This window comes from Balearica regulorum, chromosome 3 (assembly GCF_011004875.1).
Source record: "Balearica regulorum gibbericeps isolate bBalReg1 chromosome 3, bBalReg1.pri, whole genome shotgun sequence".
Classification (NCBI taxonomy): Eukaryota; Metazoa; Chordata; class Aves; order Gruiformes; family Gruidae; genus Balearica; species Balearica regulorum.
Genome location: NC_046186.1, coordinates 58,956,608 through 58,978,875, shown reverse-complemented (window position 1 = coordinate 58,978,875; position 22,268 = coordinate 58,956,608). Strand labels below are relative to the sequence as shown.

Here is a 22,268-nt window from a genome sequence, read left to right as displayed (position 1 = left end):
CAGTATTTCATTAATGCCTCACTGACAGGACTAACCAGGTTGATTTTTATTGCTTTCATATTCTGCTAGTGTATTTTATTCAGTGTAACAGTAAGATAAAAGTTTCAGAATAAACACTACAGCATCTCAAGATGAAAAGTAACAGAAATGCACAGCCAGCAAAGAAGAGAGTAAGCCACAACTTTTTTAGTCTTTTCTTCGGGCAGAATGACCTAGCTAAAAGTGAGATTGGAAGCTTTCAGGAAAGCACTAGCACAAGCCAATAAAACACAACATAGACTAATTGTGTTAAGTTAGATTCAGTAGAATGGACAAATAGACTTCATTCTAAAGCTATCTTAAGATAAATATGGAATTATTTTAATACAATTATACAGTTACATTATAATTACCATGTAAAGTGTAATGTTATTTCCAAAACATTAATAAGCTCTATGAAGAAGTTCCAGTTCATTACACATAACTGAAGGGTGCTAAACTAACCTAAGAGAGCTTCTCCACCTCAGTGAAGTTCAGGCTGATGACTCAACCCTTGCTCGGGTGAATAACCCTTATTTACGCACACAACCCTACTGACCTTTCAAGTATTAAGCCTGTCACATTTCTTGTAACACTTTTGATTTTTGCATTTTAATTATTTGGGGATTTTAAGAGACTGAAAATAAATTTGTATGCAAAAGCGATCTCCGGACTTCTTGTCCAGATCAAACACAGACCAGTTCTACAATTCCTCTATCTCCAAATGGAGAGAGAGACATGTTCCACATGGCTATTGCACCCTGTGGACTCTCAAGGGCAGTGAAGGTAAGACCTGAAGACAGGCAAAGGAAACAAACACCCTTGCTCTTGAGGAACTGGGTGCAATGTTTAGGAGCTTATTATCCCCTCTACAGAGGTGTAGTATGCTAATGGTCCAAGTATTTTCATTCCCTACTAATGCAGTAAGAACAGGCTAAGCTTAGATCACCTTCAACTTGTCAACTGGATCTGCAACAGCCTGTCCACACAAACAAAGTTCAAGTAAAATAAATTAGAATCAATGTAACAAATATTTCTGATTCAGAAACAGAACAACAACAACAAAACTTGATTCAGCTCCAATCGATTCCCCAGCCGAATTATTTCTACCTTGCTTGTGAGGAGACTTTTACCCACTAACTCAGGCTGTCAAGTTTCACACAGAATAAGGGGAAGCAAAAGAGCTACCAGAAATTCCACATCACCGGTGACGGCTGTCAAGAGAGAAAAACATTCAGATTTAATCTTCCCTCATTGGCAGCTGAACATCACCAGATGCATTTTCCATAAGGAACACTTACTGTGTAATTCAGCTGCGGTTGCTAGACAGAAACCAGTTACAAAACACAGTGTAAACTATTAACAGGTAGAGCGCTATGCCATACCAAATGTAAAAGTATAGTGCTCTTTGAAATTAGGCCACTTGGGAAGATTTTCATTTTAAAGTCAACAAGAACATTGCTGCAGAAGTTTTAAAAGAAATAACACCTTTGTTTTCTGGTATCCTTTTTTTTAACCCGCTCCGGTTCAAGTAAGTGTCAAGCTGAAGCCTTCTGAACCCTGCAGCCTCCCAAGCTCACGTTGTACAGGTATACACAGTATGTGCAGTCTAAATGCCAAATCCTGCATCTTTATAGACTGTTGACAGAAAACACTGGTCTCTTCCTACCAAATACTGTAACAAAAGGTACAAGGCAGCAGAAAAACAATAGCATTTGGATAAACAGAATGAATTCTGTAGCCACTGAAATAGAGAACCTCATACATGTAAACAACAGAAACACCCAAGAATTTGCAGGCTGCTGATTCCAGTTAATTGTGACTCCAGTAAATTTTAGCTACTTTTATTTAACAAGCTAAACCTTTTAAACATTCCTCATCAAGAACTTTGCTTTCATTTTATAGGTGAGAGAGTGAGATCCAGAAGGACCGCGTGCTCACTCTGCAAAGTTATTACAAAACCACAGATCTTGTAACTGCAAGGCAAATGGCTTACCCTTCGTGCCTTTCTTTCCTGGGACACCTGCTGAATGAAAACAAGTCTGTGCTTATGCCACATACTAAGGTATTTCTATTGCAGCTTATGTTGCATTTCTGAGTCAGATCCTAAATTGATGTACAGCATCATAGTTCCACCACCACAGAACAGGAAGAGGATGCAGCTTCCCATATCCAGAGAGGGTAAGACAGATGTCACTGTTCTCTTACCTCTCCCTGGAGCACGCAGGCACACACACAGAGGACTTTTATGTATGTGCTTAGCAGTGTTCAACTAAAACACCAAATACTTGCAGTTTTCTATAAAATGCAAATTGATGAACATTCAATACATCAATTAGCATTTAGACAATTCCCTTAGGACTACCTTGCTGCTTTGGCAGTTGACACCAGCACTTACTTGCTCCTAACAGCTGCTTGTTTCATGATCTGTTTAGAAACATTTCAAAGAAAGCCTGCACATCTGTTTTGATAAGGTCAAAGCATATGCATACAGATAACCACATCACTCCCAGAGCCAATGAGTTACAGGTTCTCTACCACATTTTTAAGGGACATGACCAAGTTCTCCTTAGATTCCCCTCTCTGAACCAAGCAAAGAGACAGAAGCAGCAAAGTCACTTCATCCTCACCACTCCTATGCAGCAAGGTGTTACAAAAGCAAGTCGGGTACCAAACAAAATCAGTCAACTGCCTGGTGACACCTCCATGCCAGGTGAGCACTCAGAAGAACTGTCCTACATCCCATACACAGAATGCTGGTAAAGGCCAGTGTCACCAGACCCGGCCATATACCAGAGTTGCTCCTATGACTAAGCTTACATAGGGCACAAGAAAAACAGTAGCACCACTGCAGATAGGTAAGATAGCAAAAGTCCTTTGATGATCAAGGGTACCTCAGCCAGTCGAAGTGCCAAGCCAAAGAAACTGGGCTTTTGCTCACCTCTCTCAGGCTGTTAAAATACGTCCACGCAGCAAGCGGCTTCCAGTTTGAAATATTACTGCCCTTCACCTTCCTCCCTTTCACCTACTTCAGCTGTTTGCTACCACTCCTCCACCGAAAATTACCTGCAGCAGAGTCAGCAGAAGCAGCTCTGTATCTGCAGTTCAGTTTATATCCTGGCATGCCAGCTCACACCCGCTTCCAACGGGCTCTGCTGCACACAGCTGAACTGCAAGCACGCCCTTACTTCTGCCACACAGGGCAGACCTGCAGGAGAAAGCTCAGGCAGACAACCGTCGGTGTAACTCCTTGAGCAGCGACTTCGTTCAGTAGGCCTCAGCAACCACACACTTTGAAAGACGAGTGCTGAGGAGACCTGTGGCCAGCATTCATGAGATGAAAAACAGCCTACGAAAGACAAACGCGTGTTCTCAGCTTCACAGCAAACCTGCTCTCTTGCTTCTTGGCTCTCTTCTCACCAACCCTATAAAGGCATTTATACCAGAGGTAAATAAAGTAGAAGTAGAGCAGAAAGAGACAGGTGTTTGAGGAGTCACTTAAACCACAAACATGCAGCTTGATCCTCGGCACAAATAACCTGTACCGTAAATCACAGGTACCACAAATCACCTTCTACTTACAATTAGTTTAGGCCCCAAAATGCTTAAGCATAAAGGTAGGTTTATATTTGTACATATTCCCATTGTACTAAACGAAGCTTGGTTAATGTGTTCTCAATGCTTTACAGAGTAAGGCCAGGCAATACAAAAGTGTTAAAATATTAATAAACTCATCAATACAACAGGAAGTATTAGAACTGGTCACTATTTTTTAGGTCAAGTACATTTCCAACAATATTCATAATCATGCTGTGAAAATTAGTGGAAACTTTTCTTTAGAAAGTACCCATCATTTTCAAGTTTTTAGAAAAAGACCCTCAAATTAATAGCCCACTGACACTACACTGTGAAAGATTAACATTTAAATACTTCCTCACTTAAAAAAAGCAACTCAAGACACAAGAGCTACTTGAAGGGAAAATTATAATTTTTACGTTTCAGCTCAACATCCCTTTTTTCAATTGACCCTGACTCATGCAACTTCAAGGCCATGGCTTTTTCTCTGTCACCTCCCTCCCAACTGAGAAGGAAAGGAGCTGAGGAGTGGGGCGAGAAAGGAGTCGCACAGTAATGCAATGCAAATGTTTTCCTATCTGAAACACCACTAACAGAACCAAAATGCCAAGTTTCCATAGCAACCTTTACTGTGTCACATTGCATACACTGTACATTAAGTAACATATTGAACAGTTTAATTGTAACAGATAATCCTGTAATTTGTAATGTACAAAATTAACACTGGGAAACCTTCATTGTCTCTTTTTCAGTTACTTAAGCTGCAACATTTATTGCATTACAGTCTGTTGAGCGTGACCTTGATTTACACCAGCATATGCAGCTTCACAGGTGCTGAGATGCTGGCAACGTTAGGTGCATTAAAATTACTTCGCCAGTAAATCGTACCCTCTACCCACTGCATAGTCTGAAGCGTGTTTTAAAAGCAGCAATGTTTCTAATTATTTCCGTCCTCTTTGCAAAATTCCTTTAGGTATCGTGTAACTGAGAATGATTTAGTTCTCTTGCTCTTCTGAAACATCCTTAAAACCTTTATCATCTTACCATTTTTCCTTCCTCCATCTCCGGATTCCTATACAAAACTACACACAGTTTCTGGCCTTGTACTGAGAGCAACCTTGCACTACATACAAAGCAAAAACTCCCCTCTCAAACCGAATTCCCTTTGCTATATACCACAGCACAGTTATATTTACCTACCTAATTAGAGAATCTCTCTGAATAGCTGCTTACTTCTTCCCAAAAACAGTAAAACAAGTTTTCTCTACTTTTCTGTGTTCTAATTATTTGTGCACAGTAAGTGTCTGCTCAAAATTATTCAGCTAAATAAAGTTATCAACCTATTTCTATGTATACAGGAAAGACAGAACAACAGAATGGTTCATACAAAACAGCTATATGTTATCCTTTTTTTCAGTTTATCTAATCTGGACTTTAATTGCTCAACTCTGGATGTGTTCAGTCAGTGAGATGATTCAGGGCTTAGTTAAAAAAACACCAAAAAGTTAAAAATATGCTTGAATTAAGGTTGAGTACTGTTGCATAAAAACAGAAGTGTAGAAATTTTCTGGTAAAACTATAGCAGTATATATTTTACTTTCAGATTACTCAAGTGTATTAAACATTATTATTGAACCGAGGTGTTCTAGTTGAACAAAACGGGTTGATTTTGAAACTAAAATTCAAACATCTTACACTGACAAGATTGACAATGTAACTCAGCATTTCTGAAGCTAGATTTTTTTTTTTTGCTAGGAAAAAAAGCTCCACAAAATTTGACCTAATTTCACAAATAGCTTCAATTCCTCCAGCGCTGCATTTTCACAGAAGCCATCTCAGCCACATCACCAGGTACCACAACGCTGCGGAGCTCTCTACTCATGTACCAAATGCATTCAGAGGGACTAGTCACTTACTCGTGTTATGCCTGTAATACCTAAGCACCCATTTGCAGAATTGGGGCCCAAAGATGAAAGCTGTTAACTTTGCATCCACCGCGAGTTATGGCTGACACAGCTGGCAACGGCGAGTGTTTCAGATTGCCCAGCACATTTCAAACAAAACACCTTCTTCACTTGTTTACAGCTACATCAAAGTAACTGCTTGCCCTTCCCCAAGTTGAAGACAGCCAAAACAGTTAATGTGTTAATGAGTTTTGGAAGTTTTTTTGGTCCATGTTAAAGCCTCTTTTTTTTGAAGGGCTGTAGTGCTTCCAGTTTTGGTGTTCAAATTTGGCAGAGAGCAATTCATAGCTTTTCACAGTTGCTCTGAAAAATCTGTCCAAACTGGGTAGAGACGTACACCTTTGAAAAAATAGGAAAAGCAGCTTACACTTACCCCATCTGGGTGCATTAGTGATTTGTAGTTAAAAAGGACTGAAGTATTAACCCAGAGTTAGATTCACATTCTTATCAATAACTATTACAAGACCTAGGAGAAAAATGCATACTTCCAATCCCAAACACATGGCTGGGCTAACCTAATGAATAGGTTAATATCTGGCACTAGCTTCCACGGGTCAAAATTGCTTTTCTGAGCTGTCTGCTCGGTGGACTCAGTGAAGTAAAAATGAAAAAAAAAATGAAGAGAATCACAGAAGCAGGAAGAAAGATATTTCAAGGTCAGATAAAGCAAACTCCAATTTATAACACAGTATACTGTCATCCTAGAGCTTTTCACTGAGAAAATAATCATCCACAGCTCTTTCATCACAGAATCCACAACAAATAGTACGTGGGATGAAGAAGAAATCAAAACTTAAACAGCGGTTACAAAACTCAGTACCAGGTAAAACTTTTATTTTAAATGCAATGTAATGCTGACTGTAAAGCAGTAAAGAGTTGAAAACTGTACTCAGTACTGAAAGTGAAGTCCGGATTTCAGTGACCTCCATGGAAGTCTGATTGTTTACAAAGTTTCTAGATACTATAAAAAAAACCACCCCAAAACCCACAAAAAAACACAGCCAGAAGAGAGGCTTTTAAAGGCCTGTTAGCGTTTACTGGGGGATGACAATAATTTTGCTCAAGGAATACATTTTCTAACTTGAAGCCCTTACATCCCAAATCCTGCATGGGTCCTCATGACAAAATGAACACATTACAGTTACCAAGTACAAAGAAATACACATTTCTTCAGAAGCACCTTTCAATCAGGTTTGGTGCTACAGGTGGCCCCTCCAGCTCCGCCAGCTTTCCTTTTGCAAGCCTCCTTGGCTTTCCACTGGCATTTGCGCAGACTGCCCACAGCACTCTTCAATCATGGCTCGCTCCCAGGGGAGCGGAGCCCCATTCTGCAAGGAGCAGCATGCCCCCGCTCTGCCAGGTCTGGGTCTGCACTTCCTTCCCAGGAGGAAAACAAGGGGAAAGGAACACACCTTCCTTGGTCTTCTCACAGGCTTAATCCGAAGGGCTCTCAGAGTTAAGCAGAAGGGCTAGGAGCCACTCTTCTAGGTGCAGTGTTTTTTCAACAGCTCGCCATCCACGGAGCCCAGGAGAACTCGCCAACACATGCAACTGCATATGGTCTAGTTGTTTTCCGAAACTCGTGTTACTTGCTCTTCCTTCCGAGAATCCAGAAGATTCTGGATTTCTTGTACTTACCGTAGGATTGTGGTCTCAAGTCCCCTTCCTGTAAGACCTGCTTGTTACCTGCCAGGCTCAACCTGAGACTGGGAACTACCAGAGTAGGGCTCAGGAAAGGACACAACTAGTTGACAAAACACTGAAACTTACTACTCACACACTAGCATCAAGTGCATAGTGTCAACAGAGCAGGAGAAAAGAAAACTCGTCTGCAGATCCTTAATCTCTTTTTGTGACAACCAATGTGTTACTTGTACTAACAGAAAATATGCATTACAAAGGGAAATCCCATTTTCAAAACAAATAATCCACTTAAAAATTTATCCACTGACTGATCAGTTAGCAGCAGGGCTCAATTTTAAGGAATCCAGAATTCCTGCATATAAGGAAACAAGTGTGTCCCAATCAGCAACCACATTGGCACTAGCCCAATACAGGAAATTTTACTTTCCATCCTGCAAGCATGACCATAGCAGGACACAAACGTAGATGCCACTGCAAGTTCCTGCCTAGCCTCTGTACAGAGATGTGATGATGCCAGCCACCTCCCACCATCTACTCATCCCTAACAACAAGGCATACCTAGCCAACACAGGTCAGCATCATACAATTAAAAACCAACCAAACAAAACACACCAAACACCAAAAAAACACCAAAACAAATTACTTGTAAATCAAATGAACTTTCTTCAGCTGATACCTAAGCACAAGGGCTGGAGAATGACTCACCTGCACTGGTAGAAAGCCACCCTTGTCATTCCTTTGTGGTTCTCAATTCACCTCCTAAGTGCTCTGATGACTACTCAGACTGCTTGCTACTTGACCCCATGCAGCTGGGTGGCAAGGGGGCTTTCCTGTTCATCGTTACATAGCTGTTAATCATTTGGGCCATATCTGCGCAAGTGACTGGCTTACAGCGGGCAAAGTCAATCTTTCCCCACATACCTGGACACTTTTCAGCACACTACTCCCTAACAAAGTAAGAGTCAAAGTTTTATCTCCTTGGTTCTCCACCATTGTCACTAGGATATCACCACTCACACCACGCATCTACCAGACAACACTCGCATTTCAGAAGTTTTTGGAGCCAGGACAGATGGAATTGCCTGGATTTTACATCATGGGTTATCACAGCTGCTAGCTTTAGCCATCAGTCTTCAGCAGTTTCACTGCAACAGGTTTGATTGGCAACCAGGATGGGAAAAAAGGGAGTACAAAAAAAATAATAATCAAACATTGCTTATAAGTTACAAGGGAAGAATTTCTTTTTAATATATATTCTAAATATCACACAAATAATCTTAATGTGTAAAATTACTTTATTATAGTCTTCAATGCTTCTCTGAATTATCTGAACCTTTGTGAGAAAGCATGAAGGAAAAACTCAAGCCACTCTCTGGCCTACAAAGCTTTGCTGAGTTTTGTACAGCTAGCAAAACCTGCATACAGTATTATACCTAGCTTTATCGGAAGTGCCCAGGTCTTTAGCATCAGTATAGCTACTTAAAAGCATTATAGAAATGCTGCTACTTAAGCTGATGGTGAAATAAAGCCCTTGCCAACAGACTAGGGCATTACTTGACCACCAGACAGTTAACTACAGCAACAGACTAGTGCTACCTACTAGGTTATTTGTGCACAGCGACTATTGACACAGCATGCAAGCACTGCTGAGCCACTGATGGTACCGTTGTTCCTTGTAGCATGCCCTTCACATAACAACCCAGGCAGATCCCAATTAGTTTCTGCAATCACAGCGTCACCTGACCCGGCAGGTCATCATCCACATCTCTTCCCCTCTGAACCATCAGTGATGGTTCAGAAATAACCATACTTCTTGTTTTATCTGCTGCATTAGCTTAGAGTATTTCAAAAGAAAACAAACCAGAAAATAAGACAGATGGCATGTGGGACAGAAAGCAGAAAAAAATCAGACAGGAGTAGTGGTAAATAGAGAGAGCACTGTCAGAAAAGGTTAAATTTACTTGAAAAATGAGTCAGGGAATAAATTACCTTTTCTTAAGATAATGTCGAGTTCAAGGAAGCAGTAACTCTCACTGTGAACTTCTGCAAAATAAAGTTGTTATTTCCTCTAACTGGTGCACTGGGACAGCTCTTTGTCTGCCTGGGGGGTCTTCGATTTTGGGGAAATGGCTCAGGTATCTACGGAAACACTATGGGAAGATCCCAAAATTAGTCACTAATGAGTAAGACTACTATAAGAAAATTTCCTTTCTAGATGCTGGTAGCTATTAATAAAAGGCTTTTAAATCCTGCTAAGCAGATAGAGAATGAAACATAAACAATCCTAATTTGACACTAACCAAAAGGTAAACACAAATCTTGCCTGTATAAACAGGCATAAACTTCTCTACTCAGCTCCAATGTTTTCTGTTCCTGTAAACCAGGTTGATATTACCATTACTTAAACATGATGGGTAGTCACAGAGCCTGCATTTCAGACAGGATACTGAAAAGAAACCCCATAAAACATACAGATTAGCCATAACAAAGGCAACAAAAGAAAAAAAAATGGCATCTCAGTGGGATCTACATGTAGGTTATCAAACAGGAGACCTAAAGCTTAATTACAACATATGAGTACTACAGGGGACAGAATAACTGAGAGCAGGGAACAGCTTCATCTAGCTGTCAAGGCCGTAGGACCACACAACACATGGAATTTGAGGCATGCAACTGAAAGCACAGCTCGCATCTTAAAAACAAGACAAATAGCAATCAGAAAGGCTTATTAAGATTACAATGAGTACTCTACATTGAGAGCTCCAAATCTAAGCCAGAAGTCTTCTGAAAGGATAAGCTGTGGTTCCATATCAAGTCATTAAGTCTCAGGTAAGTACAGGCATGTCACTAGGATGCTCTAACAGTACCAAGCTGAAGTACTGGTATTATTTCTCCAAGCTTGGTCAGAGATTGGGAGTAGCACAGGTCCAAGACCAAAGCACTGCACCTAGGGTAATTCAACTTTCTTGGTACTTACTGCTACCTTCTGCATTGCAACCCATCGGGACAGACCCCACGAAGCCTGCCTGCACTCTGCCTTCGCAGGCAAGCAGAGGAGAGACTACAGATACACAACCACAGGCCCCTGCCCCGCTATAGCACACTGCCCACCCCAAAACTGAACAAACAGTTCATAATAGACACCTTCCAGCAGTGGCACAGCCGTTCACATCTGCCTGACATTTTGATCAAGAACAAAGTAGTACAGCCTTCTGCCTACAATCAGAAGGGTTTGCAATGAAAAGAGGGGAAAAAAAGAGACTACTCCAGTATGTGTCTTTAATGTATCAATCTGAAACATTATGTTTGTGGGGGGGAAGATAATTCCTCTAGCTTGCTGTGAATTTTGTCACTGCCTCACTATTTCATGAACTGGGTTAGGAAAAATGACATGGGAATAAAGAAACCAGTCAGATTAATAAAAAAAAAAAATAAAATCTGAAAACATGTTTCTCCTACCCTGCTTTTCGTTCTCTTAATGCTGACTTCTCTCCTCAACCATAGCATTAGGTTTCCTCTTTTTGGGAAAGCGATCTTAACCCCCAGGACAAACCCACGGCGGCAGCAGCAGCATGACTCGTGCATTTTTCTCCCTGAGGGTGCAGATCCTGAGGCCCAGCTCCCCCACAGCAGGTAGCAGGAAACCACGAAGTCCATGGCAGGCGGCCATCCCCACCATCAATAACTACACCATTGAGTGGATACCTCACTAAAACAAGAGCTGCACCCATAAAGCCTTAGACTTTTTTGACTTATTGATCACAAGGAGGAAGAGATTTGTCAGTCTGCTGCTTCTTGGGTGATGACACTAGATTCACCTCGCCAGTAGAGCTGAGGACCACTGCCTGCTGCTGCATCCGCCACCTGCAGAGACACAGAGCACAAACCACGTGCCAAAAAGGAAGTTTTAGCATTTTTCTTGGTGCTGGTTATGGTTCCAGCTTTCCTTCAATGCCTAGTGGAAAGCAAAGGGAAACTGAGTCCTTTGTCCCTCATTTCCAACATAATTATTGTTTGTGAACATCTCCAGCTGCCTGGAACAGCAAATTCTTGTGCCAGATCATGCTCCAGAAGCTCACGCTAATTTCCCACCTTTGAAATACTCACCCAGATGGGTGACTGCAGGGAGCCACTCTGGCTGCAGTACCCATCTATAAGATTCTCACAATTTTGTTACTAACCTTTTTGAAGAAGTGTTATTTTCTAATCCAAATCACAGTCCAATGAATTGAGGGACTTATTCCCTGACACTGTAAGGGATCTGCAAGCCGTCCACTGAAGTCAGGACTGCAAGCTAGCCAAATAATCACTAAAGCCAATCCCCAGCCAGTTTTACTCTTCTTTTTCGAAATCCTGGATACACAAAGCAACAAAGCCGTATTCCTATACAATGAGACAAGGACTGTTCCAAACAATTCTAAGTCACTTCAAAGGCAATCACTCATCATTTCGGCAGTAGATCTGATGAATCCAAGCAGGAGCGTGGCTGCTGGCGAAGCGAGAACAGAACACTGGGCAAAGGCAAGGAGCGAGACTCAGGGATTGTGCTTCACAACTGACTTAGATCAGGTTTTCTAGAAGCGTTTCCTTTTCATAACATAACACACAACAAGGAAAAAAAGGTACTGAATTTAACTGAAGTACAGAATTTCCTTCCAAGCCCAAGATTTTGATTATTTAAAAAAAAAAAAAAATTACAAAAGGGGGGGAAGGAAAGCCATCAACAGCTTTCTGTCTACAAGCAGTCCTATCAGCTTTAGCACAACTCTTCACAGGACCAACATTACTTGCCTGTTTAGATCCTTAAAATATTTTGTGTCTATGGCCATTTTACAAGTAAAAGAATGAAAGAGAAAGCAGTCTAAAATGCACTAGAACTTACATACATTTAACTACCACTTACATTTAAAGATATATAATCCTGATAAAGCAATTTTCATTCACATAGTATGTATGCATGCATACTTTTCTTGGCATTTTCTATTGCCTTCTTCATTAATTTTCTGAAGCCTGCGTGTGTATACATACACATCCAAAACAACAACATTGGCAAAACATGATTTCCACACTATGTAAACATTTGCTGATACAATATGCTGGTAGAGTTCACCGATATGCATTTTAAGTACCATCCAAACACAGGCCCTTAGTCTGGGTCACAGCATTTGAGGCAAACCATAATCGATTAATGGGCACCTACCCATCTTAAAAGTCCATCATTATGCATTAATACAAGAAATGCATGACTACTTGGAGAGAGAACAGTAATTGTGGCATGTAAAGTAAACGCATGGTAAAAGCCTGTTATTGAGTATAGAGGTGTTCATCATCTTATTCCATCACCTAGAGGACAAACAGTTACTGCATCCTTTAGCATCATAATACTGCAAACACATCACCAGCACACAGGAAAGCCCCTCCAGCCCGAAAAAAACAACTCTGAAGTAGTGTACGATGAGGTACAGGGAGGAAAGTCCTTTGCACAGATTAACAGACAAAAACCAGTTACTAACACACCTTTGGCACCCGGCAGCACTTCTTAATCATGACAATCTGAGACTATAAATTTAGAGAGAGACAGCCTGGAACATTCCAGTAAATCATCCAAGATCTGGGGAGGGAGGAAACAACTACGGTGTGAAGCCCTGAAAGCCAACAAAGCAATCCGCTCAGCTCTATCGCTGGTTCAAGGCGAAAGCCGGGGCTGACAGGAATAGCACCGCCGGCCGGGCCCGCCCAGAGCCGCCGCTGAGCGGGCTGGTCCCGCAGCCGCCCCGCGCAGCCCAGCCACACACGCACCGGGAGAAACACACCGGCACCGCGGGGCCGCCCCTCACCTCCCGCGCTGCGATGCTGGGCTGGCTCTGGAAACAAGCGAGCAGGCAAACAGCTCCTCCGGTACCACAACACCGGCCGCGCCGGGCCGGACCCCGCCCCGCCGGACCCCGGCTCGGCTCGGCTCACCTCCCGGCCCGGCCGCGCCCCGCCGACCCCCGCCAGGGAACAAGGCCGTGGCGGAGCAGACGCGCTCACTCGCCCACCCCCCGCCCTCCACTCGGCACGGCGTAAACAGGAAAATAACGCGCCCTCCCCCGCGGCGCGCACCTGCAGGGCGGGCGGGCGGCATGGCGGCCCCGCGGCGCTGCGCCCAGGCCCCGCTGCCGAGCGGCGGCAGGAGGTCGCTGCGGGAGCGTCGGCTGCGGCGCTCCCCGCTCGGCCAGAGCAGCGCCGGCCTCGCCGCTCCCCCACGGCACGGCCCGCGGCCCCGCCCCGGCGATTCCGCCTCCCGCTCGGCCCCGCCCCGGCCCCCGCAGATGACGGTCGCCCCGCGGCCGGCGGGCTGCAGCTGGGCGCTCCGGGAGCGGGCCCGTACCGGAGCACTGGGCGGGCGAGAGAAGGGAGCGCTCTACCCGAGCCGCTTCATGGGCCCCTGCAGCCACTCACCCACCCACCCACTCACCCGCCCGCCGCGGTACCGGCAAGCCCTGTCCTGGGGAAAGGGGTCTGTCTTTGGGGACAAAAAAAGCCGAGTGTGGCGTATCTCTTCATAAAGCCCAAGCGCCCACCGGGCTCTGCCTCCGGAGAGGAATTCTCTCAAGGGCAATGCTAAAACAAAACAACCAATTTTGGAAACTGAGGTTAACCAAAGCCTTTAGATCCATGGGAAACTGAAAAGCCTGCAAACTTTATCTGCTGTTTCCACACTGCCATCACGCAGGTTTCTTCACCCAACCCCCAAAAACCAAAAACCTGCTATAGTTACCAGAGACTCCATTCCCTTCCCTAACTCCAGGTAACCCTTCTAGATGTTTGTAGCTAGCCTAAACGAGATCTAGCTTCCTATTCCCTCCTTTGGCCAGTAACCAGCTCTGAAAGTCTGGAAAGCTCAGGAAGAGGCCTACAGTATTGTAGCACCATTAAATCCCCTATTCTGCAGTTCAAAAGCCTGAAGATAGGCAGATACGTGCATAAATAAAACCACAAAATGCATACATACACATGCTGAAAGAATGTGCAAAAATAAAATAGCAAGTGGTGGGCAAGTGTCTCAGGATAAGAATCCTTCTTCTTAGTAGTTGCAATGTTACAAATCCAGCAAGTTTTAGTTTTAAGTAAGAGAGGTATCTGTCAACAGCCTATTTTTTAACCTAACAGCTGCTTAACGATCCATTTCAAAACCGTACTGTCGATTCCAGGACCGAATGCAACTCTAATATGGACAGGCGGCCATCTCCCCCCACTACGATTACCCTACTCGCAGCATATCTTTCTACCACTCAGTGTCAGTACTGGGACAGTAACTGTATCAACTCCTCCACTAAACTTGCTGCTGTACTTCCAGCTAAAATTGGTTTGCATCTGTTTGGTTTGGTTTGGGGTTTTTTTCTCCAAAACAGTTTATTTTACAAGACATATATTTTCTTTAAAACATAATCTCCTGCTTAGAGGATACATTTTGATACCATACTGCAGTTACTACATCTTATATCTATATTATTACCCAGGAAAAAGATGGGCAAACCCAAAGTTACATTGGTTAAAATCTCGAAGACCTCATTGGCACAAGAGTTTTGTAGCAGAGCACAGTAGAACAGGACCCTGTTCTCCCTTACTCTCTGGATCTGCTGAGATAACAAAAATTGGGGGGAAAAAGAGGAAGAAAACTTCAGACCTAAAATATTACCATTACCTGACTTTTTTTGCCAAATCGCAAGATACACAGGCCTATCCATCAAAGTGGTGGAAACTCTCCTTCTCTCTTAGCTGAACTTGCAGCACAATGACAATGACCTTATTTTAGGTCCAGGAAAAGTTGTCACTATCCTAATGTACCAATTCACTGTCCATCATCATTCCAAGCATGGTCATCTCTACTGTATTGTGTAGAAAGCTCTATGAGGACAATGCATAGATTCCATAGAGCAAAGAAAGTAGAGAGGTTCTACAGTATTTACATTGCCCCAAGCATTTCAAATATATATTCTAGCCTACTGGCATGGGGAAGAAATCACTCAAACTCCTGTCAGAGCAGCAGAATAAGCAGGCTAGGACTGCAACAGAAGCATCATACAAGTTCTGGTTACGACACTGTGGGTCATTGCCTGGAGCTCAACGCGCAGAGTTCGTGTCGCTGGAAGAAAATGCATGAGTGGGATGTAATATACCATTTTATTTTACTGAGTCTGGAAGTAAGAGGTAATGCCTGACTACCTGTTACAGCAATGAACATGACAGAGAGAGACATACAGACATCAACTTTGAAATAAAATTTAGTTTGGGGCTCCCTACAGCATAGAAAACAGTCTGAGTGGTTTGCTTTTTCCCATGGCAGTATGTTCCATGGCAATTCATTTGAATACAAATGATCTAACATATTTTAGTTGTCTTTGTGATATCAATGCTTAGAATATCTTTGCGCAAGAAAATCTTAAATTCATGTCACTCATTCATTTCAGGATTGGGCAAATTTGTTTTATCACTGATTGCACTATTTTGATGGAAATAAAATACAAGTTTGCTATTTTAATCACTTCCAAATTGTGAATTTTTACCCTAGAAAAGAATTTCTCACAGAAACTCACATGCATAATAATACATGGAAGACAGAATAGACTTGGGATACTTAAGTACAATGTTTTTGAATGGGTTTTGATCTTCCACAATACAAACTTCACTGTATATTAATAGAGCTGCATACATTACAGAGAAAAAATTGTCACAGGTACTGTATGTTTGTGGCCTGCACTCAGATCAGCTTACACTAATATCAGAAAGAAATATTGTATTGCTCGTGTGGTTCACGTAATTTTTTTTTAACATCTGGAACTGTTAGCTTACAGCTCATTTATTTAAGAAAGACAATCTTCCATAAAGAATTACACTGATGAACTTGAATACCATGACAGTCCAGTTTTGAAAAGGTATAAAAATAAAGGTGACACCAATCTCGTCTTTTTCCATTAGCAGTCATCCTGCTTTCCCCAATTACTCTTACAATTATTCACCATGAAGGAGTCGCAAAATAGGTTTCATACAGGCAGACTTTTATGCATAATTGAGGCTCTGCTTGATCCTACCATGCACTGGGGGTTGACTTCTGTAATAATACATTGCTATTTTTAGCCTGGTTTCTTTAGTTTATGTAATGATGAATTTTCTGAGTGTCCCTAACTAACCCTGTAACATTGAATTAATTGTCTAAATATAACTCAATTTAACAGAGGTATCGAAAATTTCTGCAAGTTTCACAAAAATGAACTACACTAGAGCTTGGAACTTGTATAAGAAGTTCTCCCCTAATAACTGATTCTGTGCACCCATTTCTACTCTCTAGTAGAGCAAACCAGAAGTTGCTTCCAAAATGCTCTGCAGAAGAAAGACTGTAAAAGAAAAGGAATTTGCTGAGATACATGAGGACATGGTAAAAAAAAGGTCATATTTGTTTCAGGTAAGGTTGTTGAGCTCAGTGGGACACTGGATGACGCACCTCACTGCCACACCTTATCCCAAACCCCAGAATCACATGCATTTTAACACAGGCTAAGAGAAAAAAAGCTGACACAGGTTTTTCTGGATCAAATACGGTGTCAGGGAAAAAAGGGAAGATCAAGGAAAACAATGGAAGAACTTGTAAAAGTATTTAGAAAAACATTGCTGATGAGTTACTGCCCCATTTTTCTTCAGGATCTTTAAAATATTTTCTGTAAAGAGTAAATGACTAGTCTGCACAGTATTGAGAGATGACACTGCAAATTCTCACAGACTGCCCCCTAGCTCTAATTAAATTGAACTACAAGAAGATAGAGCAAGTCACTGTACGGCTTGGAAGATGATCTTGGAGCTAGGAGTATCAGAACTGCTGTAGCATTTGGACAATGCCTTTTGAGATTTTCCTTAGATTATTTCCATAAAAACACTATTATGGTGAACATAGAAGAAAAATAAACTACAATAGTAATTTCCCCCCAGAAAAGCACTATAACAGTTAAGTAACTATTCTGATCATACATGGAAATTAAAAATAAAATGGCAAAAGACTGTGCATCATCTTTTCCTTCCCTCTCCTCTCCACCTCCCTGAAACTGGGATGATGTGCATTTTAAATCAGGCTAACTTAAAGAAGAAAAGCTGATGTCAAGACTGTCCAGATCAAATTCACAGTTGAGAAAAGAGAGCGATAAATGCACACATTGCGCATAGCTGTAAGTATCATTTACAGCTTCTGTGCAAATCAAGAATTTTCCCTACTCCTGAAGCATGTACCACAGGTACCAAAGACAATTTGTACTTACCATTATATATAGTGGAAACATTCCCAAATAACATACTTTTAGTAAATTAGCACATTACTTTGATGTTATTCTTACTCATTTTTACATAGTAAGCCTACTGTCACACATCAATTAACATGGCAAATTAAAGTAGTAATAATAGGTAATATATTCATATGGAACAGACAAGTTAATTGCATGCTGCTTTACAGCTTGCATTTAAAGTAATTGCTCCAATTTTTCAGGTCCAAAATTCAGCTGTGCATACCAAACTCTGAAAGCTGGGGTACAGTACCTCTAACATTGAATGTTACTCACTTGGCTTTATTGACACACCGCTGTTCCGTTGTGTTAAGTGAAAAGAAACATCGGCCTCTGACATTCCTTCCCTGGCGCTTTTGGGAAGATCATTCTTCTCCAGCTAGCATCGCAGGGGTGCAGGCACAGGCACTGGCTGCTTCTGTGCTGGCAGGAGGCTGAATCGCTGGCAGTTTCACTGATGCATTTCTCTATCGGATACAGGAAGCCAGAGAAAAGGCATAATCTTTTGTCAGTGCACATGACTTGTACAGAAAAGAAAGCTATTTCTAAAAATAACTGGAGAGCATATGACTCTCAATGCTACTTTCCTGATGGTCTAGTGGTCAGCCCCCGTCCCCCACAACTTGGGTGCACATCCAGGAAAAGATTTCTTATTTCATTAAAATCTCTCTAGTACATACATGAGAGTTTTCACTACTCTTACAGCTGTAATCAACAATCCTTTCACTGCTCAACAGCAATTTAGTATGATATATTAAACATCTTGAAAATAACGTGCTAATTTTCAAGCATAACACAGCAAGAATTATTTGTTTCTACATCTAACAGTTTCCTAAGGCATGGATAAAACATGTTCGCCTGCCATCGGCCATGATATCCCATCTTTCATAGGCTCAGCTACTTTTCTGAAATTGTCCAGGGGAGTATTTTGTCTGTCACTCAGGCAGCTTAAGAATCAGGGGCTCACCCCTGCCTTCCTCTGAGCTGTCACACAACAGAGGCACTCTAAGAACAAACAGTGGCAACAACCCTTTCGTAACACACGTCTTCAATACCGCAAATGCAGCTGATGTGGACCTACCCTAGTTTTAACCTAGCTGTCTCAAGTGCTGCTAGCATCACACCCACACAAGCACAGAAATCAGTACCCCTCCAAAACCCACCTGAGAGGCACCCAGGGTGGGGAAGCCTATGCTTTTAACCACGACACTGAGGACTCAGTGAAGCATACAAACTCCTTTAAAGCTAGGTCAGTTCCTGCAGTATAGAACTACCTTAAAATTTGGTTGGTGTTACTTGCACATCCTGAGTTGCAGGAAACCAGGTCCCACTTTGCCTTTCTCTTCATTCAACAAGAGGCACGGACTACCTGCTGAGACCGGGTGACCTCTCTCACCTAAGGATGAACCCATCCTTGCAGTGGCACCTCAGTCTGAGCTGTGCTCTGCCTCTAGCGCTCCACAGCTCTGTCTCCTCAAGGCCTGGCGTGCCTTGGTCTTAACCAAAGAAGCTGCTATCCCTATACACATGTGAAATGCAGTTCTTGCGGTGTCTAAGACATCAGACTGTACCTAACAGGGCCTGATTGCAACCTGTAATTTTATAAGTTATCTACTTCACTGTACAATACAATTGCTCAATTTGGACAAAAGAAAGCTCCACCACAATCAACACATTTTGTTCAAGCCTGCTACTGTGAAGGGTTTGGTATGAAATGAACCACTGGCTGAACAGGGACTCTGGTGAGACAGAAACCAAACACCCAACCCCCCTGAGTACATCCCTGGGGAAAGTGGTCTCTGTAAGTTTGTTTTCAGACTCTAAAGCTTTTAAAGATAAGCTAATGTATATTTGCAGAGTCCACAAGCACATAGTCTGAAGCTTATCCATCTTAATACGGAAAAGGTTTCTTACATAATGCATTTCAGAGGCAGAGGGTTTGAGAACCAGAGAAATTTGGTTGTGTAGAGCAAACCCTCTCATATTACAGATGCTGCTTAAAGAGAGAAAATTACTTTTGCTAGGACAGCTTGCAGATCTACTTTGCTCATGAAATCAATATGCCAGAAGAAAAAGCACTTATGCAGATGTCAGCTGCATTGATAGCAGAGTTTTCACTGCTCTCATAGAAACCTTACCAAAAAAAAGCAAAGTCACATATTCCTATCTATCGTGTAAGAAGGCACTGGAAGCACAAGTGAACTGACAATCTGTTTTCCCTCTGTGCCGCCACAGACTTCCACTCAAAGTAGACCTTTTAATCAGCTCCCCCCTGCAGACCAAAAACCGGAGAAGCTGTGGTCTTTTTGTATCCACAGCCCGCCTGAAGAGCAATTAAGACGGGGGGGGGGGAAGTGCCACCAGTACTCACGCCCCTCCCCTCCCGGGAGCCGCTGTCAGAGCGCTTGACTGATGAGGTCCCGCCTGAAGATGTTACAGCAACGCCCCGTAGAGACACTATTGTGAACAAGCAACGCGAAACGAGGAAAAATAATCCCGCTCGGCGCCGCTCCCGCCGGAGGCTGCCACCCAGCCAGCGGCCTGAGGCGGCGGGAGGAGGGAGACCCTGTCCGCCCCGCCCTACGGCGCCTTCCTCCTAACGACTCGCCTTCTGCCCCGGCCGCGCAGTTCTTGGCCGTAGCGCTGTGCGGGGGGCGCTTGCTCCCGCTCCATTGCCGGGCTGACAAGGTCGGAGGCTGTGTCCAGCCCGGCCTCCCACCGCCATCCCGCCTCCCACCCGCCTCGCCCGATGCGCCTGCTCTCCTCCCCACCCCGCAGCCCCCCACCCCCCCTACCGTAGGGTGGAATGGAACGTCTCTGCCTACACACAGCTGCGTCGGGGACTTGGTACTGGCCGGAAGGGGGGAACACAAAGAAGAGAAACCAGCAGGGCGGTGTGGCGCGACGGCACGGGGGGAGTGTGATGCGGGGATGTGAGTTAGGTCTTCAGAAAGGGCGTATAGAGTTCACACAGATCCCTGGTGGTCTAGTGGTTAGGATTCGGCGCTCTCACCGCCGCGGCCCGGGTTCGATTCCCGGTCAGGGAAATTAGATTTTTCTGAGCACACTCCCCATTCTTTTGCTTTTTGGGTTTCTCTCCGACCCTCTCCTGGTTTTACAATTCAGTGGACATCCGGTCGGCTGCTGTGCGAGCCCGAGGCGTCGGCGTTGCTGCCCAGCAGCGAATTTTAAGAGGCACTTGGCAGTTTGGAGTCGTGCATAAAGGGAGTCTGCAAAGTCCCACCTCCCTGTGTAGGTGCCGGCAGGCAGGGGAAGCCTGCTCAGGGGTAGCATCTGTCTGGAAGTTTTTCCTTCACAAAACTGCCTATGGACGCCCCATGCCCACCCACAGAGTTTCTAGAAGTCAGCAGAGGGCTGCTGAGCAACGTCTGCATAGAGGGGCACAGGCAGGGCTCTTGGCCAGCACTTAGAAATACTATATTTTCTTTTTTGTTTTTTTGGGGGTTTTTTATGGGTCTCACAGCTAAGGGTGTTTCCACACCTTTCCCCCCACATATAAAGGGTCACTTGGTGCCATCATGAATCCACACCCCTGCTGTGCATGCCTCTCCAAACCAGTGCCGCCTCCCCCACAGAAGGAAGGTGCCTTGCCTGGCAGGAGAGGGGCTGCAGTGCTCCATAGTGTCTCCTCACCTGAGGAACAGACTGTCTCTTCGCAGTATATTTGCACAGCCCTCACCATGCAGAGTTGTTAGGGGGACAAGCAAGATCCCAGAGATTCTTTGGGAGGTGGAAAGACATAAACAGGGACAGTAAAGTGAGTTTTAATACCTGCCTGTCATTAGCATGTCTCACTCCCTCCTGCAAGGAAGCCCCCAGCACACCTTCTCAGCTCCTAAAAATGGTGCAGGTGCCTTGGAAGGTGAGGAGGAGAGAGGTGATGAGAACAGAGTAAAGCCTCTTCCAGTTCTGCAGCAGTGGGGTACCTCCCCTCCTCCTCCCAGAGCTCCCCAGCAGCCACCAGCTCAGTCCCATAGCAGAGCACATCACCTGCACACTCAAACCTGCATCCAGGGCTCCAGGGAGAGCCGCTCTTTTTCCCCTCATAGTCCCCCACCTCTCACCCCTGCCCCTGATTTGTGGGGTGAGAGAGTAGGCAGTGGGAGGACCTCTCCTTTCATGTTGGAGTGGTGCCTTGCCTGTGGTGGGCTGACCTTGGCTGGCTACCAGCTGCCACCCAGCCGCTCTCTTGCTCCCCCTCCTCAGCAGGACAGAGGGAGAAAATAAGATAAAAACCTCATAGGCTGAGATGAAGGCAGTTTAATGAAAGAAAGCAATGGCCGTGCATGGTAGCAAAGCAAAAAAGGAAGATTTATTCTCTTCTTCGCATCAGCAGGCGATGTCCAGCCACTTCCTGGGAAGCAGGGCCCCAGGTAGCAGTTGCTTTGGAAGACAAATGCCTTAATAACTAATGTCATCATGCATCTGTCTCCCCTTCTCTTAGCTTTTATTGCTTAGCATGACTGTCATATGGTATGGAATATCCTCTTTGGTCAGTTTGGGTCATCTGTCCCGGCTGTGTCCCCTCCAAACTCTTACCCCTCCCCAGCCGACTGGCCTTTGGAGGGGGGAATGTTGGAGAGACAGCACTGCTCAGCAGTAGCCAAAACACAGGTGTGTTACCAACACCCCTCTAGCAACGAATACACAGCACAGCACTATGAGGGCTGCTACAGGGGAAGTTAACTCCATCCCATCCAGGCCTAATACACTGTTGCAGGTAAAACAAGAA

The 22,268-nt window shown here is 43.9% G+C and overlaps 1 protein-coding gene and 1 non-coding gene across 9 annotated transcripts in view; one reads left to right on the top strand and one right to left on the bottom strand.

Annotated features, from left to right (window-relative positions):
- NCOA7 (nuclear receptor coactivator 7) overlaps positions 1-20,284 on the bottom strand; it is a 101,458-nt gene extending 81,174 nt beyond the window's left edge. For 2 of the 8 annotated variants that reach the window (XM_075748006.1, XM_075748016.1), the window contains exon 1: positions 13,308-13,469. The gene's annotated coding sequence lies outside the window, so the exon portion shown is untranslated. Of the gene's footprint in view, positions 1-9,191; positions 9,342-13,039; positions 13,170-13,307; positions 13,474-17,791; positions 17,983-19,594; positions 19,649-20,123 lie in introns of those variants that run through there. The other 6 variants (XM_075748009.1, XM_075748007.1, XM_075748008.1 and 3 more) reach the window with 6 other exon arrangements.
- A 206-nt stretch (positions 20,285-20,490) lies between these two features.
- Positions 20,491-20,562, top strand: TRNAE-CUC (transfer RNA glutamic acid (anticodon CUC)). The gene has a single exon. It is a non-coding gene; the product is annotated as a tRNA-Glu (tRNA).
- The last annotated feature ends 1,706 nt before the right edge of the window (positions 20,563-22,268 follow it).